Source organism: Megalobrama amblycephala, linkage group LG3 (genome assembly GCF_018812025.1).
Source record: "Megalobrama amblycephala isolate DHTTF-2021 linkage group LG3, ASM1881202v1, whole genome shotgun sequence".
Taxonomy (NCBI): Eukaryota; Metazoa; Chordata; class Actinopteri; order Cypriniformes; family Xenocyprididae; genus Megalobrama; species Megalobrama amblycephala.
Window position 1 is genome coordinate 5,127,862 of NC_063046.1, and position 20,050 is coordinate 5,147,911.

General features: G+C 43.3%; 1 pseudogene; it reads left to right on the forward strand.

Annotated features, from left to right (window-relative positions):
- The first annotated feature begins 15,147 nt into the window (after positions 1-15,147).
- Positions 15,148-18,732, forward strand: LOC125263967 (annotated as a pseudogene).
- The last annotated feature ends 1,318 nt before the right edge of the window (positions 18,733-20,050 follow it).

The window sequence follows — 20,050 nt, forward strand, 5'->3', positions numbered from 1 at the left end:
TTAAAGAAATGATTTGATTTGTAAGCCTAAATGAAAGACACCCAGAGTAAAAGGCACTTTTTAGAGAGAATCTCACTGTGAGACAAAAGCCTTGATAATGATTTTCAGGTGTGTTAAAGGCAGTTAAATCAACAGTTGTGTCAGAATTAAAGTCAAGTTAGTCAGAATAAATCCCATTTTATTGTATTATGTAAATGTTGTTAGAAGGACTGACAGAAACCTTTTTAAGAGCTTTTGACCATGTGAGATGAATTACAAAATATGTACATTGAACAGGCAGGCATATTAATTACACAAAGGTAGTACCTCCTTTAACCTTTTGAACTTCTGTAAACCCTCCTCTTTTCCATTAAAAACAACACTTTGCAAATTTATGAGAGGTTTTTTTTAGAAAACGAGTTCATGATTAGGACATGCAAATCATAACTACGTATTTGGGTACTTATTCAAATAAAGCTAAACACTAATTACAGTAAGGCATTAAACATACATGTTGCCAACTAAAACAAAAGAAAACATCTTGAAAATATATAATCATCTCTTACCTTCTTCAATGACCTCTTCTGTGAAAGTCTCTGTAGAAAAAGGGTTACATTTTGTTTTACTGCAGATTTATCCCTCTTTAGGACATGCATAACTACTGCTATAATATTTAAAATAATTCAATTAAAGCAAGATATTTAAGCTCTTGACCTGGAAAAAAAATAACCATGCAATTAATGGTCTCTTCACTCCATTTGCCACATTTGGTAAAATCCATGTAGAAAAAGGGTTGCAATGTGTTTTACAGATAAATATATTGTATTATACTATTAAATTCAAATGAATAAATAAATGACACAATGTAAAAATTTGAATGGTCTTTTACCAGCTTGAACTGATGCAATACCTGTAGAAAATATACAAATATATAGATTGAATTATATACCTCATGAACTGCTATTATATTTCATTTATACTACTGAAACACTTCTGAAACTAGATACATTTAAGTGATGGCTATATATACATAAACAGATACACTATTGAAAATTTCATCATTTTAATGGTCTCTTACTGTTTTCGTTGGCCTCTTCTTGAACTGTGGAAGTCTCTGTAGAAAAAGGGTTATGCTTTGTCTTACTGATATATGATTTACCCCTCCTTAGCACATGCATAACTACTGCTATAATATTTAATATGATTAAATTAAAGCAAGAAAATTCAAGCATTTGGCTTGAAAAAACAAAACAAAACACATGCAATTAATGGTCTCTTCACTACTCCATTTGCACCATCTGGTAAAATCAATGTAGAAAAAGGGTTACAATGTGCTTTACAGATAAATATACTGTATTAATATAGCTGCAAGCAGCAATTACGGGGCCAAGCACAAAAACGGCACAAGAAGCCAGCCAACACGGCTGGGAGCATCAGACTAACTGCAACAGTGAGCAATTAAAGACCTATTAAGATCATTTTAGGAAAAATGATCAAAAATGAGGATTTACTGGTTCATCACTTTCGACCAATAGGTGGCGATGTGTCCAAATTGTTGTGGTATGGTCAGAGTGAGGTGACAATGACACTTGCAAAGTTTGGTGTCAATATGTCAAAGCATTGCAGAGATACAGCTTCAAGAGTCGTTTTTGCATCATGCCTCAAATTCTTTGCTCCAGTATATGAAATGATAACTTTTTGTCGGCATGGTCTGAAGATGATACGGTTCAATTTTGGTGAAAATCGGAGCAACGGTCTAGGAGGAGTTCGAAAAAGTATGTTTTTAAAGAAAAACAATATGGCAGACAGGAAGTTCAGCCGACTATGGAAAATTTGATATCTATGTTCTCGGCATGACACAAGGAATCAACTGAGACCAGTTTCATTACAATCAGTTAAAACAGTCAAAAGGTATCAGAATTTTTGTAAATTTTGTTATAACTTTTGACCACAAGGTGCCGCTGGTCCGAAACTTCTCAGGCTCCTTCAGGGCATTGTGCTGATGACTCATACCGAGTTTTGTAACAATACGCTAATGCATTCATAAAATACAGCATTTTAGCACAAAATTCAAAATGGCCGACGGTCAAAATATCCGAAATATCCGGGAAAATTGGTTATCATTCAACTCGGCATGATGCCCCAAATCCAACGAGACCAAATTTATGATTTTTGGACAAACCCATCAGAAATTATAAGCAAAAACAGTCTTTTTTCATATCTCCGCACCAGTAGGTGGCATTGCACCGAAACACTGCATGATGCCTCAGGTCATGCTTGTGATGACATGTACTAAGTTTGGTCTGAATACGATAAAGCATTCCAGAGATACAGCCTTATGTCAATTTTCGCAAGCGCTACGTAAAATTTGTTCACGTGTTTTTTGAAAACAGTTTGAGGAATCGACTTGAATTCCATAACTTTTTGTCGGCATGGTCTGAAGATGATCTGGTTCAATTTTCGTGAAAATCGGAGTAACGGCCTAGGAGGAGTTCGAAAAAGTAGGTTTTTCAGAAAATTCAAAATGGTGGAAAAATTTTCATGACGGAAAATGAGGTCATAGGGTGCAATCCATTCGGCTTGACCCAAGGAATCAGAGGAAAACCCTCACAGTTCAAAAGTTATTAACATAAACATAAATGCAACTTTGGACAGCTGGTGGCGCTAGAGGGATTGAGTTAGAGACTCCAAATTTGCTATGGACACAGATCAGACTGTCCTCTAACTGTGTGCCAAATTTCACAACTTTTTACCATACGGTTCTATGGGCTGCCATAGACTTCCAGAGCGGAAGAAGCAGAATAATAATAAGAATGCCAACGGATACAATAGGTGTATCCTTGGCCCCTAAATATTAAATTAAAATAAATGATACATAATTAAACATACACAATGTAAAAATTTGAATGGTCTCTTACCAGCTACATCTTGAACTGATGCAATACCTGTAGAAAATATACAAATATATAGACTGAGTTATATACCTCAAGAACTGCTATTATATTACATTTATACTACTGAAACTCTTCTGAAAGTAGACACATTTAAGTGCTTGGCTATATATACATAAACAGATACACTATTGAAAAATAAATCATCACTTTTATTGGACTTTTATTGTTTTCGATTGCCTCTTCTAGAACTGTAGAAAAAGGGTTATGCTTTGTTTTACTGATATATGATTTACACCTCCTTAGCACATGCATAACTACTGCTATACTATTTAATATGATTAAATTAAAGCAAGATATTTAAGCATTTGGCTTGAAAAAAAAAAAGATGCAATTAATAGTTTCTTAAATTCTCTATTTGCAACATCTGGTAAAAATCAATGTAGAAAAATGGTTACAATTTGCTTTACAGATAAATATACTGTATTAATATTAAATTAAAATAAATTATACATAATTAAACATACAAAATGTAAAAATTTGAATGGTCTCTTACCAGCTACATCTTGAACTGATGCAATGCCTGTAGAAAATATACAAATAGACTGAGTTATATACCTAAAGAACTGCTATTATATTACATTTATACTACTGAATCACTTCTGAAACTAGACATATTTAAGTGCTTGGCTATAAACATAAGCAGGTACACAATTAGAAAATAAATCAACACTTTTAATGATCTCTTACTGGTTTCGATCGCCTCTTCTTGAATTGTGAAAATCCCTGTGAAAAAAAAGGGTTGCACTGTGTTTCACTGATATAAAGGCAGATTTATGTTCTTATAATCCACACAAAACTACCCAGCACATTTAAGCTTGACTTTACCCAGGAAGAGAAACAGGTATTTGTTGAGCTCCTTCATTTCTGACAGAGAAAACACAAACAAAGATAAATATTATATATATGCACAAAATCACAAAATATGAAATAAGTTTATTACATTATTATATATAAATAATTAACATTTAATTTTAATGCCAATAATAACGTATCTGTGAATCAGTTCTTCTTTATGTTCATAAAAAAAAACAAAAAAAAACACTGCCTTTCACTCTAAAGTATAATATTTAACATAAAATTTTAGCTTAATTCAGAAGTTCTACCCATGATTATTTAATAATGCTGCAGGCACTAAACAAATTACTTTGTATCATTACATAAAGTACAAACATAATCAGCGTTAATGCAGTATAAAATGAGATAAAAAGAAAGAGTAATATGTAAAATATTAGAATAGTACCTCCTTTTTTATTGCGTTTTGAAATGGTCCGAACAAACCAGCGCTTGTTTGTCAGGGTGAATTGTGTTATATGGAGAAGGTCTGAATTATATGGTTGTGATTCTCCACCCCTCTTTTCTCCACCCAACCCACCGCTCACTGCTCACCTCCCTCTCTCCCAGATCATTTACTGTAAATAGTCATTTCAGGGTTATTTAGGCCTATATTTTTCTCACCTAAACAACTACTACATTTTTTTTAATTTTCAAATACTGCAGCATAAACTAATATTGCAGTGACAAACACCTATAAGACTGTTAGACTGTTGCATTTCTACAATGTCTAACATTTGTATGCATCCAATTAGAAACTACATGACTAACATCCTCCATCTACCTTGCATTTTTTTTTTTTTTTTTTTTTTTTTTTTTGCGGCAAAGAAACAAAAGATCAGTTTGTATAGCACATGCCGTTTGATGTTTCACTAACAGATAGCAGAGGGCAGCTGTCCATACACTTGATGTTCATCAGGAACGAGGCGCGTTTAGTGACGTCATTAGACAAGCGTTACGTAGGAGCAGTGTAACAAACTTCTAAAATGTTTTTTTGAGCAATTAACTTCACTAAATGGAGCATGCACACTCAACTTAACTGGAGCTACACACATAGGTTTTACAATATTCAAAATATAAGTCTTTTTAATCAAATGTTGTGGAAGTTATTCGGCATTGGAAAGCATTACAGTGAGTTTGTTTTGCATTTGCATGAACTCTACATGGACTTCTGAAAGTCTCCTGAGGGCTAAATGCTTGGAAGGTCAGCTGTTCAAATCTCTGCAGTGCTGAAGGAAGCTGAGTGAAGATATTCTCCAATGACTGTTAATGAAGGCACTGAGATGTCAGTTTATATTTGACTGATTGGACAGTTTAAATGTTGATACGGTATTATAAATACTTTAGGACCAGCTTTTGATTGACTTTTGCATAATGGATTTTCACTTGATAAATAATTAGTATTTTCTGTGAATATTTGGAATTTCTGAGATTTGTTTCTGTTCATTTTGATTGTATTGGTATTTATTGATTATTATTGATCAAACCTTAAGCTTTGGAACGGAACTGCTAAATCGTCACTGATCAAATGACATTAAAAGCATGTTTTTGAGTCTTGTCAGTTTAGATTTTCAAGTGATTTTAAACCATTCTAGCACAAGACGACGTGAAAGAACACAATTCTGTAATTGTATGTGAACACAGAATTGAGTTCTCTCTTTTACTTGCTGAGATCTGGGAGAAACCCAGCCAGCAATGACACGTGGGGCCCAGATGGGTTAACTACGGGTTCCATGGGTACTGTGTGGGCATGGGCTTTGGCTGGGTGAAATCAGCGGGTCCCATGTAGGTTTTGTAGTACGAGTCCCACATAGGAAGCCCATATGAGCTGATTACATGGGCCCCATAAGGGACAGGCATGGGCCAAGTGGGCATGGGTTTGAACTGGGAACACATATATGGGTCTTGCATGACATATTTATGGGCCAAGTGGGCATGGGTTTGATCTGGGAACACATATATGGGTCTTGCATGACATATTTATGGGCCAAGTGGGCATGGGTTTGATCTGGGAACACATATATGGGTCTTGCATGACATATTTATGGGCCAAGTGGGCATGGGTTTGATCTGGGAATACATATATGGGTCTTGAATGGCATATTTATGGGTCAAGTGGGCATGAGTTTGAACTGGGAATGCACATATGGGTCCTGCATAGAATTTTTATGGGTCAAGTGGGCATGGGTTTGAACTGGGAAAACATATATGGGTCTTGCATGATATATTTATGGGCCAAGTTGGCATGGGTTTGAACTGGGAACACATATATGGGTCTTATTTATACAACAGTTCTGTCTGGTTCTCGAATCTGATTGGCTGATAGCCATGCAATATTTCAGCGATAACAGCACTCCTCCTACCTTTTGTATCCGTTTGTATCACTCCGCTTGAAGTGACCGTCATGGCGGCCGACCAAATCAACCGCAATTTTTACAAATACTACTTGTTGTACCACAAACTGTAGTTTTAATAGTTTTTAGGCGAGAATGTAGTTGTTTAGACCTGAAATATGTGACTCATATTTAATAACAGCGCCTATTTTATAACTTGTTTTGACGTTTTCGGAGATGTGAGCTCCAGGGCGTCAGCGGCCGTTCAGTGCTTCTGTAACTGCCGAGAACAGCTTAATCTCGGCCAGTGCTTTGTGGATTTGCCGCTGGCTCTTATAGTGGTTAAACATGAGACATTATTCAATTTGAGTACATAGAACAGGCAATCTTTGGTCTTTATTAATCTATTATTTGTTCCAGAGCAAGTCGAATTGTGCTATGTTAAATTTGATAATAATAAACAACGTTATGTTACATCATTATATATAGCATATTGGCTTCAACTAGACGGGACATATCAGACAAAGACTCTTCTCCGCTCTTCAAATACGTAAAACATTAAACTTTATAAACATAGGGTTTTTTGAGTAAAGACAATTTTTTTTCAAACATCAGATCTTTATTTACCTTGGCATTGCATAGAGGAGATGTCCAAACTGCGTGCGCACTTCATTCACGAGGGGAGGTGGATTAATGTAATGAGGTTTGATTGACAGTTTGAGGATCCAATGGAGTTAAGAGGTTTTGTCACAAGCTCTTTAAAATCCTTTTCATTCGTTAAATATTTGTAAAACCCATAATAAATGTAAAAAGCGTAAATGTTTTTTGTTTTGTTTTTGTTTTTTGTAAATAACTATGTCATGACTTCGGTCTGATTTGCCCAGTTTTGTTGTCTTGTCCTGTGTCTGCGTGCCCTGTTGTCTTCATGCTGATCTGTTGTTTTGACAGCTCTCCATGTGCTCTGCTGTCAGTGTGGCGTTTTTCCCCTCCCACTCGTTACCTTATCTTCTATTGTGTTCTCTGTCACACCTGTTGCCACTTATCCCTCATTAGCTTTCCCCTATATTAGATCCTCTTGTGCTCAGTCTTTTGTCAGACCGTTGTTGTATGTTTGAGCCAACGCTTCGCTCTTGACCTTCTCTTGTTTGTCTTGTCTTGCTGTATCGTGTATTTAGACTCCAAGTGCAGCTTTGTTTTATTTATTTTGTTTTGATCAGTTGTTTCTCATTCTGCCAGACATTTTTGTTCTTCTCCCTGCCCTGACTATCTTTGTGTCAGTTGAGACTTGGATGTATCGCTCCAGCCCCTCTCAGCAATCTCAACGCTCTCTCCTGGAGAATTGGTGAGATTTCGACGCTGCGTCACTGTCAACGCTCTGGGCAGAGTGACTTCCACGCTGCGTCACAAGCGACGCTAGGACCTTGTTTTGGACATTCTCTCTCTTTTGTTTGTTTTCTTTTTCCCCCTGCGCTCAGTGAGAGCAAAAATAAACTTTTCTGTTACCTGCAACTGAATCCGTGTTATTGCCTGACAGAACGGTCTGACCAAAGATGGATTCAGCAGGTGCAGACCAAGTCCGAACTGCAGTAAGTCAACAGGGAATTCTTCTGGGACAGCATTCCAGTCAGTTAACTGCCACTTCAAGGGAGGTTGAGTGCCTGACAGCTCAAGTAGCGGATCTCAATCAACAGATACATGAACTCCAGCGGGAAGCTTTGGCCAGCAGGTCAGCTGCTACTTTTGGCCATGCTCCATCTCATGCTGAGCCTGAACCCCATGCCAACAATCCGCCACCCTATGACGGGGATCCCAACTCCTGCCGGGCCTTCTTGTCCCAGTGCTCTCTTGTCTTCGCACTCCAGCCTCGCCGTTATGTTACAGAGGAGTCCCAGGTAGCATTTGTTATCACCCTCTTGAAAGGAAGGGCCCGTGACTGGGCAACGGCTGTGTGGGATGCTCAAGCTTCATTTTGTGCAACATTCAAGGACTTCCGAGCTGAGATGATAAAGCTATTTGACCGCTCTGCTCAGGGCGATGAGGCAGCCTCCCAGTTGGCACGGTTGAGTCAGGGCAGACATTCTGTTACCGACTACTCAATCCAGTTCAGAACTCTTGCGGCCGCCTGTGACTGGAACGAGGCGGCTTTACGTGCAAGGTTTCGGGAGGGGTTGAATGACGACATCCTGGATGAGATCGTCACTCACGACCTGCCTCATGATTTCGACACCCTTGTGGAGCTGGCGCTTCGTGTGGAGGGGCGTCTTCAACGTCGACGCCAGCGGTGGACAACTCAATCTTCCTGGATGGTGGAGGAGGGTGTCTCCGGTGCTGCTTCCTGTTCCTCGTCTCCTTCAGTGGACCCTGAGCCTATGCAAGTGGGGCGTCTTCGACTCACCCCTAAGGAGAAGCAGGATCGTTTGACTCGAGGCCTGTGCCTCTACTGTGGGAAGCCAGGCCATCGAGCTATCCGGTGTCCTTTAAAAGCCGGAGCCCATCAGTAACCCGGGGGATCCTGGTGGGCACTACTCCTTGTCATGACTCCCCCATCTCACATACACTGTTAAAGGTCTCTGTTCAGTATGAAGACACTGTCCATTCCTGTTCTGCTCTGATCGACTCGGGCGCCGAAGGCAACTTCCTGGATGTCTCTGTTGCGGCATTGTGGGGTATTCCTGCCATTCCACTTTCCTCTCCTATCTCTGTCCGCTCCCTCAATGGTCTCCTCATTTCTTCCATTACCCACACCACACCTTCCATAAGTCTTATTGTTTCTGGCAATCACCGTGAGGTGATCGAGCTGTACCTCCTAAATTCCCCGGGCGCTCCCGTTGTTCTTGGACACCCGTGGCTGGTGCAGCACAACCCTCACGTGGATTGGTCTGGTAATTCTGTGTTCTCTTGGAGCCAGTCTTGTCTTGCGTCATGTTTGGGTGCTGCCTTGTCTCCTGTCTCTGTGTCTTCTGTTTTTCAGGTTGAGGAGGTCGATCTCACCGGAGTCCCGGAGGAGTACCGTGATCTTTGTCGGGTCTTCAGTAGGTCCCGGGCCACATCCTTACCTCCTCATCGACCGTATGACTGTGCCATCGATCTCCTCCCAGGCACTTCTCCGCCCAAGGGTCGTCTGTATTCCCTATCTGGTCCTGAGAGAGAGGCCATGGACAAGTATATTCAGGAATCCTTAAATGCCGGCCTCATCCGTTCCTCTTCCTCACCCGCTGGGGCTGGGTTCTTCTTCGTTAAGAAGAAGGATGGCTCCCTGCGACCCTGCATTGACTACCGGGGTCTTAATGACATCACCATAAAGAACAGGTATCCTCTGCCTCTGATGTCATCAGCCTTTGAATTGCTGCAGGGAGCCAGGGTCTTTACCAAGCTAGACCTCCGTAATGCCTACCATTTGGTCCGCATACGCGAGGGGGATGAGTGGAAGACAGCATTTAACACCCCAACGGGACACTTTGAATACCGGGTTCTACCCTTTGGGCTCACCAACGCCCCAGCTGTCTTCCAGGCCCTGGTGAACGACGTGTTGAGAGACATGGTGAACAGATTTGTCTTTGTGTACCTTGATGATATTCTCATCTTCTCTCCCTCCTTGCAGGTACACACTCAACATGTCCGTCAGGTGCTCCAACGGCTGCTGGAGAACCAGCTTTACGTCAAGGCGGAGAAGTGCGTGTTCCATGCTAAGTCTGTTTCGTTCTTGGGGCATATAATCTCAACGGAGGGGATCAAAGCCGATCCTGCTAAGGTAAGGGCCGTGGCTGAGTGGCCAACCCCTGACTCTCGGAAGGCGCTGCAGCGGTTCTTGGGGTTCGCCAACTTCTATAGGCGATTCATCCGGAACTTTAGCCTGGTTGCTGCACCCTTAACAGCACTCACCTCACCTAAGGTACCGTTCAGATGGAGTGCCCAGGCTCAGGAGGCCTTTGATGATCTTAAGTCCCGTTTCATTTCTGCTCCTGTTCTTTGTCTTCCAGATCCTGAACGGCAATTCATTGTTGAGGTGGATGCCTCCGATGTCGGGGTAGGCGCGGTCCTGTCCCAGCGGTTCCCCAGAGATGGGAAGGTGCACCCTTGTGCCTTCTTTTCTCACCGTTTGAGCCCTGCCGAGCGAAATTATGACATAGGTAACAGGGAGCTGCTGGCAGTCAGGCTGGCTCTGGGGGAGTGGCGCCACTGGTTGGAGGGAGCAGCGCGGCCCTTCTTGGTCTGGACGGACCACAAGAATTTGGAGTACGTCCGTTCGGCCAAGAGGTTGAATGCTCGCCAGGCCCGCTGGGCACTCTTCTTTGGCCGGTTTAACTTCTCCCTCTCGTATCGGCCAGGCTCCAAAAATGTCAAGCCTGATGCCCTTTCTCGTTTGTTCGAGGATCCTGGGGAGGAGGCGGCCCCTAAAGCCATTCTCTCGAGGGAGATGGTGGTGGGGTCCCTTTCCTGGGATGTCGAGCGGCGGGTGGGGGAGGCCGTGCGGAGGGAGGAAGTTCCAAGGGGGTGTCCAGGGGGTCGATTGTTTGTGCCGGCTGCGCTGCGCCCTGAGGTCCTTCGGTGGGGGCATGAGTCCAGAGTAGCCTGTCATCCTGGGGTTCGGAGGTCGCTGGCTGCCATCCGTCAGCGATTTTGGTGGCCATCCATGGCCCAAGATGTCAGGCAGTTCGTGTTGGCTTGCTCAGTGTGCGCTCAAAATAAGACGTCTAACCAGTCTCCTGTTGGTCTGTTACAGCCTTTACCCATTCCCTCTCGTCCATGGTCACACCTGGCCCTTGATTTCGTCACTGGTCTTCCCCCGTCGAGAGGTAACACCGTGATTCTGACGGTGGTGGACCGTTTCTCCAAGGCGGCCCATTTTATTCCCTTACCTAAACTCCCTTCCGCCAAGGAGACAGCGCAGGTGGTGGTGGACCATGTCTTCCGGATCCATGGTCTTCCGGTTGATGTGGTCTCCGACAGAGGACCACAATTTGTCTCCCGGTTTTGGAAAGAATTCTGTAGACAGATCGGGGCCTCAACGAGTTTGTCTTCAGGTTTTCACCCCCAGACCAACGGGCAGGCTGAGCGAGCCAACCAGGATCTCGAGCGAGCTCTCCGCTGCCTGGCATCACATAGTCCGAGCTCCTGGAGTCAGCAGCTACCGTGGGTCGAATATTCCCACAACTCCCTTCCGGTGGCGTCTACGGGTATGTCTCCTTTTCAATGTTCTGTGGGTTATCAACCTCCCCTTTTTCCTGCACAGGAACCCGAAGCCGCGGTCCCGTCTGCCTTGGCCTTTGTCCGTCGGTGTCGACGCACCTGGAGAAGGGCTGAGGAGGCCTTGGCCCGGGCTTCCAGACGGACCAAGAAGGCGGCTGACCGTCACCGGACTCCGGCTCCCCAGTATGTTTGCGGTCAGAAAGTATGGCTATCCACCAAGGACCTGCCTCTCCGGGTGCCTTCTCGGAAGCTGGCACCCAGGTTCGTTGGGCCATATCGCATCACCAAGGTCCTGAGTCCGGTGGCAGTACAGCTCAAGCTTCCTCACACTCTTGGTCGGGTTCACCCTGTTTTTCATGTGTCCAGGGTCAAGCCTGTGTTTAGGTCTACTCTTAATCCTGTTGTTTCTTCCCCTAAACCCCCCCTCCCTCGTCTAGTGGATGGCTCCCCAGTTTATACTGTGAGAAAGCTTTTGGACGTTAGACGCCGTGGTCGGGGTTTCCAGTATCTGGTGGACTGGGAGGGCTATGGCCCTGATGAGAGGAGTTGGATTCCGGCTCGGGACATTCTGGACCAGACTCTGATTGAGGACTTCCGTCGGCGACGAGGTGAGCCCCTCCCGGTTGCGCCTGGTGGCGCTCCTGGGGGGGGGGTACTGTCATGACTTCGGTCTGATTTGCCCAGTTTTGTTGTCTTGTCCTGTGTCTGCGTGCCCTGTTGTCTTCATGCTGATCTGTTGTTTTGACAGCTCTCCATGTGCTCTGCTGTCAGTGTGGCGTTTTTCCCCTCCCACTCGTTACCTTATCTTCTATTGTGTTCTCTGTCACACCTGTTGCCACTTATCCCTCATTAGCTTTCCCCTATATTAGATCCTCTTGTGCTCAGTCTTTTGTCAGACCGTTGTTGTATGTTTGAGCCAACGCTTCGCTCTTGACCTTCTCTTGTTTGTCTTGTCTTGCTGTATCGTGTATTTAGACTCCAAGTGCAGCTTTGTTTTATTTATTTTGTTTTGATCAGTTGTTTCTCATTCTGCCAGACATTTTTGTTCTTCTCCCTGCCCTGACTATCTTTGTGTCAGTTGAGACTTGGATGTATCGCTCCAGCCCCTCTCAGCAATCTCAACGCTCTCTCCTGGAGAATTGGTGAGATTTCGACGCTGCGTCACTGTCAACGCTCTGGGCAGAGTGACTTCCACGCTGCGTCACAAGCGACGCTAGGACCTTGTTTTGGACATTCTCTCTCTTTTGTTTGTTTTCTTTTTCCCCCTGCGCTCAGTGAGAGCAAAAATAAACTTTTCTGTTACCTGCAACTGAATCCGTGTTATTGCCTGACAAACTAGTGCTTTGTTTGACTGAACTGTACAATTGTGCTTATTTGTTGTTCAATAAATATTATTTTATATAAATATGTCCATTAGTAAGTAATATGGATTGAGTGAAAGTTACATTAATACGCCATTAGATGGCGGCAACACTTTACAGGAGGAATGAGTCAGTGAAGCACAAGAGACTTTTAAATTGAATGGAACTTTTGCAAAGGAAGTTGTTTTTAGCGCTGTGGTGTTATACAAAGATCGCTTTCCTCAGAGGACATTCAAACGGACTTTTATAATGGATATAATATTATGGACATCGACTTGAAGAATGAATGTAATGCAATATATCAGACAGGTAATAGCCTACTCTCTCTCTCTCTCTCTCTAATACTGTATAAAATTCAATGTGTTTCAATGAAGCGACTCAACGTTCCTTCGTTACTAGTTCTAAAGTGACGTTTTAGAGTTAGTAATGGAGGCTTGGTCCAACTGACAACTTGAGATATGAATCCGTGGTGGAAGGAAGTAGTGCTGCACAAAAGAGGGTTTTAAAGACACCCCGTTGTTGTTCTTATTTATTTACACACTCGTGCCGTCGAACTGTTGTATAAACGCAATATCACACTCGTAGCCGTGCGATATGGCTGTATATCAGCACGCTGTGATTCGTCCGTAGGCACGAGGCCGCAGGCCGAGTGCCGTAGGTAATCACTGCTCATGTGATATTGCTCATATATCTATGGGTAAAAAAGAACATCGACAACACAAACGCCATGACTGTTTTGGATGTATTTTTTGGAGAGATGTTTTGTTTTCTTTTTTTCAGACATTTTTAAAAAAAAAAAAATTTTATTTATTTACCGATACGTTGTAAAATTTAAATTGTTAAAGATTATGTTTGTTGTTCAATGTATTATATAATGAGATTTTGTATTGTATTTTTGGAGGGGTTTTTTTCAGAGATTTTTTTAAAATATATTTTTTAGTTTACCGTATGTTGTGACATTGTTTTTTAAAGATAATTTTTGTTGTTCAATTTAATATATTTCTTGCAGTTCAAAGCATCAAGTGTCTTGTATTTATCTTGTACTTATATTCATTCTTCATTTTTAATTTTTCTTAGATTGTTTCCTTAAATGAATGGTTGGGCTTACCTTGCATGAATTGCCCAGTTAGGACCAACATAAGATCCTTACAGAGCCCACTTTAAGCCCATATGGGCATTCACGGTTGAATCCTGGTGCAAGCCCACTTTAAACCCCTTTAGGCAGGTGGGGCCCAAATGGGTCTGACACAAATTGCCCGGTTAAGACCCACATAAGACCCTTACAGATCCCACTTAAAACCCACCTGGGCATCCACGGCTGGCCCCCATGTGGATCCCGGGTGCAAGCCCACTTTAAAACCCTTCAGACTGGTGGGCCCCAAATGGGTTTGGGATGAATTGCCCAGTTAGGACCCACATAAGACCCTTACAGATCCCACTTAAAACCCATCTGGGCATCCACGGCTGGCCCCCATGTGGATCCCAGGTGCAAACCCACTTTAAACCCCTTTGGGCAGGTGGGGCCCAAATGGGTCTGTCATGAATTGCCCGGTTAAGACCCACATAAGACCCTTACAGATCCCACTTAAAACCCACCTGGGCATCCACGGCTGGCCCCCATGTGGATCCCGGGTGCAAGCCCACTTTAAAACCCTTCAGACTGGTGGGCCCCAAATGGGTTTGGGATGAATTGCCCAGTTAGGACCCACATAAGACCCTTACAGATCCCACTTAAAACCCATCTGGGCATCCACGGCTGGCCCCCATGTGGATCCCGGGTGCAAACCCACTTTAAACCCCTTTGGGCAGGTGGGGCCCAAATGGGTCTGTCATGAATTGCCCGGTTAAGACCCACATAAGACCCTTACAGATCCCACTTAAAACCCACCTGGGCATCCACGGCTGGCCCCCATGTGGATCCCGGGTGCAAGCCCACTTTAAACCCCTTCAGACTGGTGGGCCCCAAATGGGTTTGGCATGAATTGCCCAGTTAGGACCCACATAAGACCCTTACAGATTCCACTTAAAACCCATCTGGGCATCCACGGCTGGCCCCCATGTGGATCCCGGGTGCAAGCCCACTTTAAACCCCTTCAGACTGGTGGGCCCCAAATGGGTTTGGGATGAATTGCCCAGTTAGGACCCACATAAGACCCTTACAGATCCCACTTAAAACCCATCTGGGCATCCACGGCTGGCCCCCATGTGGATCCCGGTTGCAAACCCACTTTAAACCCCTTTGGGCAGGTGGGGCCCAAATGGGTTTGGCATAAATTGCCCAGTTAGGACCCACATAAGACTCTTACAGATCCCATTTAAAGCCCATCTGTGTAGCCATGTTGCAAAGCCCACTTTGGACCCCTTTGGGCAGGTGGGGCCCAAATGGGTCTGACATGAATTGCCCAATTAAGACCCATGCAGTACCCTTACAGGTCCCACTTTTAGTACGTCTGGGCTTCCACGGCTTGCCCCAATGTGGATCCCGGGTGCAAGCCCATAATGGGGCCCACATTTGCCGCCCATGAAGCCCTCATCTGGGCCCCACATGTCATTGCTGGCTGGGAAGCTCATCAGAGCTTTGTAGACCGCCAGCAATTCCAGACAATTTATGTGCCATGTGGAATGCTAGGCCTGCCACAGTCTGTTGAAACAACTTTTCGGTGACATGACGCTCCCAATACCAGGCCTTGGGACAGAAACCAAGGTTTCTTTCATATGGACAGTACACGAAGGCATCGGCGTGTGACCCAGATCATACAGAATAGATTTCCCCTCGAGGAAAACTCCTTGGTTTTCAACCACCACCGTAGGGACCTCATGTGCAGAAGGCCAAAAGGTATTATGTTGGACGCATCTGCCATGAGCCCCAGCAGTCTTGAAACTGCTTTACAGTGATAGTGTGGCCTAGCTCCATCCTGGAAACTATTGACAGGATGGGCTCAATACGAGCGGGAGACAACTGTGCCCGCATCGTTGTCGAGTCCAATACCACCCCCAGGAACATGGTTCCCTGGGCGAGCAACAACATGCTCTTTTCCATGTTGTGTCTCAACCCCAAGCTTTGAATATGGCCAAGGACGGCATCTCGATGCCGAACTGCCATTTCTCGACACTGGGCCAGTACAAGCCAGTCATTGATATACTTTAGCACACGGATGCCCTGAAGCCTCAGCGGGGCTAGGGCAGCATCCATGCACTTGGTAAATGTGCGAGGGGAGAGTGCTAGGCCGAATGAAAGAACCCAATATTGGAACACTTCGCCCCCGAAAGCGAACCTCAGGAACACCCTGAGATGGAAGGATGGATATGTGAAAGTTTGTGTCCTTTAGATCTATCATGACAAACCAGTCCTCAGACCTGATTTGCTCACGATGATGAATGAGCATCTTGAACCTGAAACTCCTCAGAGAACGGTTTAAGTGCCTCAGATCTAAAATCGGACGCAACCCCCCATCCTTCTTGGAACAATGAAGTACCGGCTATAGAACCCGGACTCCCAGTCTGGAGGAAGTACACGTTCTATGGCCTCCTTTACCAGCAGGGAGTGAACTTCCTGTTCCGACACCTGACCCTGCAGTATGCAGGACCCTAGGAGATATATTCAGGAGGCATTGCCCTGCCCTTGGTTCTTGTGTGAACACGAGCAGTGCTTGGCAGCAAGCCCTTGGGGCGGACACTGCAGCGTGCGTTCGCTGGAAACCGATGCGCCCTGAAGCGTGTTCAACAGCGGGAAGCAAACATCGATTTCCTGACGACTCGCCAAAGGGAAACTTTCGTTCTTGACCCCCTGAAGCGGAATACCGGCAGGGAGAAATCGAAAGCGATTTCCATTTGTGCGGACGTGAGCACTGCCAAGCTTTCTGAGGGGGAGCTCTAGAGGCTATGCTCTCCTGAACGGCATCTATACACAATGCACACAGGCAGCCCCCTCGAGAACTGCCCATGCCTACTCTTCCCAGCCACCTTTTAAATTCATAAAAATTAAATACAGCCATAAAACACCAGACAAGTGAAGCACGGTCTGAATGAACACAGCCAGCCCCCTCAAGAGCTTGACTGTATATGCCCCACACCCAAACAGTATTATACACAGATCGCATGTGTCACCTCCCGTAATTTCATAGGTGAGGTTTCCCCTGCATCAACTGAGCACATCCACAACTGAGCTGAAAAAGCGCTGAAAGCGGTGGTATCGCCGGCGTGACCGCCGACCCAAGGGAGTTAAACATACCTACCTGTGTAATCCTGAAGACCTTTATCAGCTCATTCAGGTGTGTTTGATTAGGGCTGGAGCAAAACTCTGCAGGAAAGTGCATCTTGAGGTCCAGAGTTGAAGACTTGTGTTATAACATGTTGATATATTGTCTCTTTATTTTAGATCATGTCCTGATGCCACCCTAATGAATCCAGCTCCTCCAGCCCAAAAACAAAATCAAGACTTTGTAAAAGGGAATATGTATGTAAAACAATATGTGTTTTTTAGAGGTATTCCTAGTCTTAAATTCTTGATATATAGTTATTTTGAGAAACATTTGCATCCTTATTTTACAGAAAGCCTTTAACAAAAAGTCTTCCACCACGCAGACCAACTCTTATTCATCAAGGACCTCCAAAACGATACCGTCTTCATACAGAGAGAAAAGTGCTTGATGATAATGGGAAAGTCAGAAAATTGACTTTTGGGAAAAAAGACACTAGAAAAGCAAACAAAATTGTTCTGTTGGTGGGAGAGACCGGCGCTGGCAAGATGACTCTCATCAACACCATGGTCAACTACTTAATAGAGGTGAAGTCTGAAGAAGAACTATGGTATGAAATCACAGAAGAAGCAGCCAGAGACCAATCAGAATCACAGACATCTGAAATCACCATGTATGAGGTCTGTCCTGTAAAGAGTCCCATGGCTCTCACTATTATTGATACTCCAGGATACAGAGACACTAGAGGTCTGGAGAAAGATCTGGAAGTTGCTGAGAATTTTTCTATGCTGTTTCAGAGCAATGATGGAGTTCGTGAAATCGACGCTGTATGTTTTGTGATTCAAGAGTCTAAGAATCGTCTCTCAGACAGACAGCATTACATTACATTGTTTGGAAAAGACATTGTGAACAACATTTTGTTTTTAATCACTCACTCTGATGGTCTGCCACCCAAAAATGTCCTCAGTGACATTAATAAAGTGGCCAAAGTGGCCAACCTGTTTATTTCTTGTTCATCAATCGGCAGGCTGAAGCCCGTCACACTAAAGAACGTGCTCAAAGAGATGCATGGGAAGACAGCATGGATGGTATGAAACATTTCATTCAGTCTCTGGATGAAAAGAACAGAAGAAGTTTAGAGTTGACTTCAAATGTATTGATAGGACGCATTCAATTTGAAGCGTCCATTTGCAACTTACAGCTGCGAACTGAAGAGAAAGAGTCAAAGAATTCTGAAAATCTTCAGATCCAGGAGGCAATGAAAGTAAACAGGGAAAAGATTGAGGAATGTAAAAACTTCACCATTAAAGTCAATAAGATTGTCAAAATGAAGGTTCCCATTGAAAGCAAGTCATGGAAGAGCAGGAAGGCGATGACTTGCACCGTCTGTGAGGAAAACTGCCATGAGTTTTACTGCTGGTGGGTTTTTGATCCCAGCAAATGTGAAGTCATGAAAGATGGCTACTGCACCGTGTGTACATGGAAGTGTCGTCACAGCAAACATGTCAAAGAAGACAAGAAGTACGTCATGAGCACCTCAAGCATGATGATAGAATTTGACTCTCTGAAACAGAAATATGAAAAATCCCAAGATCACACCAAGAGTTTTTCTGTTATAATGGATTCACTTGACAAAGATCTGAAGGAGATTGAGGACCAAAAGTCAATTCTTCTGTATGAAGCTTACAAAAACATAAAGCAACTTTCTCAGATCGCATTAAAGCCAGACTTGGTCTTCACTCTTCAGCATCTGGACTTCTTCATCCCCAGAGTGAGGGAGGCTGGGAAAGAAGACTGGGTCCAGGAGCTGGAGAAATTGAGGAGAACTGCTGAAGAAGCAAATAAAGATGCTCTGAGTTATCTAAACCAGATCTTACAAAACTGAAATTCAAATAATATTTCTCACGAATATTGATAATTTGTTACTGCAACATATTTTTGGTATACTTCAGGCAGGGGCAGTTCTAGGGTCAGTGGATATTTGGGGCTTAGCCCAGTCTTCTGTGGATGCATATGAAGCTATTTGATTTAATATAGGAATATTAGCTCTATGCGTTAAAATATTACTGTAAAAAGGTGTTCACTACTTAAAAAAAGAATACAAGAAGAAGTTTACCTGTTGACTTTCCATAGATGTTAGCTATTAAACAGCATTTTTAAGCTTTGTTATCACGCTGTTTAAATGAGTCCTTTATATCTAAATATGTATTTGCTGTAAATACCAAGTTTGTCAAAGATCAATGTCCCTGTCCTAGTAAAATGTCTTACAAGAATCTTCTGTGGATTGTCTGTGAGTTATTTTATGCTTTATTGGCCTTTACATTCATGTGCTCAACACGTCTCAGATTGGTTACAATGCTGTCCGCTGTGCTAACACTGTTGTTTATTCACAACGTGAGTCAACGAAGAATTTAGTTTTGTTCGTACGGATTTTCTGCAATGCTGCATAGAAAAGCATCACACAGGTGTTACTGGTAGGAATGAAGGATTTACTACTTTAATCAGGAATCTTGCTGAACTGTTACGCAAAGAGATTAAATTAGCGGAGCTGATTTGAGATATGGCGTAATCGCTGTGAGCCACTTTATTTACGCTGTTTGTTTTCACCTGGAAGATGCATATTTTTTGGAGTGTTTATCAAAAAGTTATTAAAAAAAGTTTCCTGTCAGATGTTTCATAGACATTTAGAAAATGTCTTTTTAGATGTTTATGATTTAAAATGTATGTAAAACTATGGAAGCAGTTTCCGCCACTAAATTAAAACATAAAAATGGTAATTGTGACTTTTTATCTCAGAATTCTGACTTTTTTCTCACAATTGTGATTTATAAAGTCAGAATTGTGAGATATAAACTCGCAAAAAAAAAAAAAAAAAGTTAGAATTGACATTGTGAGTTTATATCTCGCAATTCTAGCATTTAACCGAATGTTGTCCCATTCTTGTCTATTACAGGCTTCAAGTTGCTCAACTGTCTTAGGTCTTCTTTGTCACATCTTCCTCTTTATGATGCGCCAAATGTTTTCTATGGGTGAAAGATCTGGACTGCAGGCTGGCCATTTCAGTATCTGGATCCTTCTTCTACGCAGCCATGATGTTGTAATTGATGCAGTATGTGGTCTGGCATTGTCATGTTGGAAAATGCATGGTCTTCCCTGAAAGAGACGACGTCTGGATGGGAGCATATGTTGTTCTAGAACTTGGA